Below are 2373 nucleotides of genomic sequence, written 5' to 3' on the forward strand. Positions count from 1 at the left end.
CATATTTTGCGTGGGTGATTAACGCGATGAATGACAGGATGATGTAGATTTGTGATGTGATCATCCATGTAACTAACTTGGAGCAGAGTGGACTGTATAGGAGAATTAAGTGTGCAGAAACACACAGATAATGGATAGCTGTCTTTTGTGTGTGGGTTAAGATTCTCAAGTGCTTTTCTATTATACTTATTTGGCATCAGGATTGTGAGAGACAGCCAAAAGTTAAGTTTCCACAGTTACTGGTTGATAAAGTCATTGAGAATGAGTCAGAAAATAAGAAAGCTAGCAGAGTGCAGGTGGACTCAACCAATCAGGAGAAAGACAGTGGTCTTCAGAAAGTCAGAAAACTTTTGATAAGAAGGTCCAGACCTGAAACTGGCCTGAACCAGTCAGGAAAAAGGACCTAGAATAAACTAGAAAAAGCATTTCTTCACTGTGCTTGCTTAATGAACCTTATGTATACAAGCAGATACAGCCTGCATAGAATTATCCCTCCATTTTCTTATCATGAGTCCTATGTTAAAATATGTTTCGGAGGGGGGAATCACACCAGAGGTGGTTATACGATGGGCGTGTGAGAAGATGGTGACCTAATGGAGAACAGACCAATCTGTTTCCTGGTGGGAGGATCTGTCTTGTACTAACAGTATATAGCTCTTCTCACCTCTGTATTCAGTGCTATTTCTTCCTAAGGGGGGAGGTGGAGGTGGTTGGGTCTGCTTTTGGCCAAAGGTGTTCAATTCCTCTGAACTCTGCTGTAATAAATTTTCCTTGATACTTTTTTGTGTGTCAAGCGTGTTTCTAACAGGAAAGTGGTTTCCCCAAGGTAAGACTCAGACATTGCACTCTGGCTGTTCCTCATCAGGCTGCACACTGGACTTTCTCTACCCAGAAAGGATCCATCAATATGCAGTTCAGGTGGCTCCTCCTGAATGTATGTATGTATCTATGTATCTATTTATCTAGATATGGCATTTTTCAGAGGGTTGAGAGCTGAGCTGGGAGCTGTAACACAGGCAGCAACAGCATGAGTAGTTGGTTGGTGGCCTAAGATGTTGGAACAACCAGGGGTTAACTCAAGCAGGAAAACTAAACCATGACCAGCATTGTCCAAAATCAGCTAAGGTCTTTCAGCCATTATGATTCCTGTTGGCCTGCAGGTGGTAACCAGGAATAATTTCTTTGTTTTTCTTACTTTTCTTTAGTTCATGAGTCTGGTGGACTGGGGACAGAGGTAAAGTAAATGTTTCACCCTCAGTCCTTTACCAGCTGTGGATGTTTGTTTGGATAGAGTTGGTGAATTTAGGGTTAGGCTTAGAGTTGGATTGTGTTAGGGTTAAGCCCTAGCAGGCTGAAACTGAGATGGGTTGGCTGACCCTTAAGACATAAGCTCAACTTTTTCTTTTCTGGCTTGGGGGGAGTTGGTCAATAGGCAGAAGGTCTGAAGTTTGGAAGTGTTTTTGGTGGCTCTTCAATAGGCTCATTAACATGCCATAGAATGAATACTTAAGAGTTCCACTGAAAACTGTATGGTTACCACTTGGATTACCATGAGAAAAAGAGAATGAAGGAAAGTTGAGAGGCTCAAGAATGTTCAAAGAAAGGAAAGGCCAAACTCTACCATAAACAGCATCATGCTCAGAAGATTCAGATGAAAAAGATTATCAAAATACATGGAAAGAGATATGTCAAGCAAAAGATGAAGAACTTCACCAAGGAGCAGCACATGCCCATCTGCTGAGCAGAGAGGGACAATCGCAAGCCAAAGAAAGCTGGTAAATAGGAAGTGCCCTTGCCAAAAGTTTGTGCCCAGGGAGAAACAGAAGTGTTAAAGGTTGTTTGTACAAGAAAGAGAAAGAAGAAGGCTTTACTCAAAAACCATCGAAATATAAAAGATTTATTAGGCCAATGGGTTAACATTTTAAGAAAGCTCATGTAATGCATACCGAACTTAAAGCCACCTTTGGCCTACCCATATTTGGTATGAAGAAAAATTCCTCCTCCCCACTATATACAATTTTGGATGTTATTATCAAAGGGACTGTCATTGAAGTGAATGTGAGTGAGCTGAACTTTGTGACATAAGGAGGCAAAATTATCTGGGGAAAATATGTACAGGTTACCAACAATCTGGAAAATGACAGTTGCATAAATGCTATATTACTTGTTTGATTGATTGATTGGCTGAAGTTTCTGCATCTTTGACAATTATTAAAGATTCTACAATATATAGAAAATCACAATAGTTACTACATTGAACAGTCACAAAACAAAACCAAAGACCCAAATCTACATATTGGTTATTCTGATTTCAGATTAACTTGGAAAAGAGATGAGACACTATTTTGTATTCTTTTATGAGACTTTTTCCCA

General features: G+C 40.0%; 1 pseudogene; it reads left to right on the forward strand.

Annotated features, from left to right (window-relative positions):
* Window positions 1-1488: 1488 nt before the first annotated feature.
* On the forward strand, window positions 1489-2172 carry LOC140498193 (ribosome biogenesis protein NSA2 homolog pseudogene; annotated as a pseudogene).
* Window positions 2173-2373: the final 201 nt, after the last annotated feature.

Source organism: Notamacropus eugenii, chromosome 4, assembly GCF_028372415.1.
Source record: "Notamacropus eugenii isolate mMacEug1 chromosome 4, mMacEug1.pri_v2, whole genome shotgun sequence".
Lineage (NCBI taxonomy): Eukaryota > Metazoa > Chordata > Mammalia > Diprotodontia > Macropodidae > Notamacropus > Notamacropus eugenii.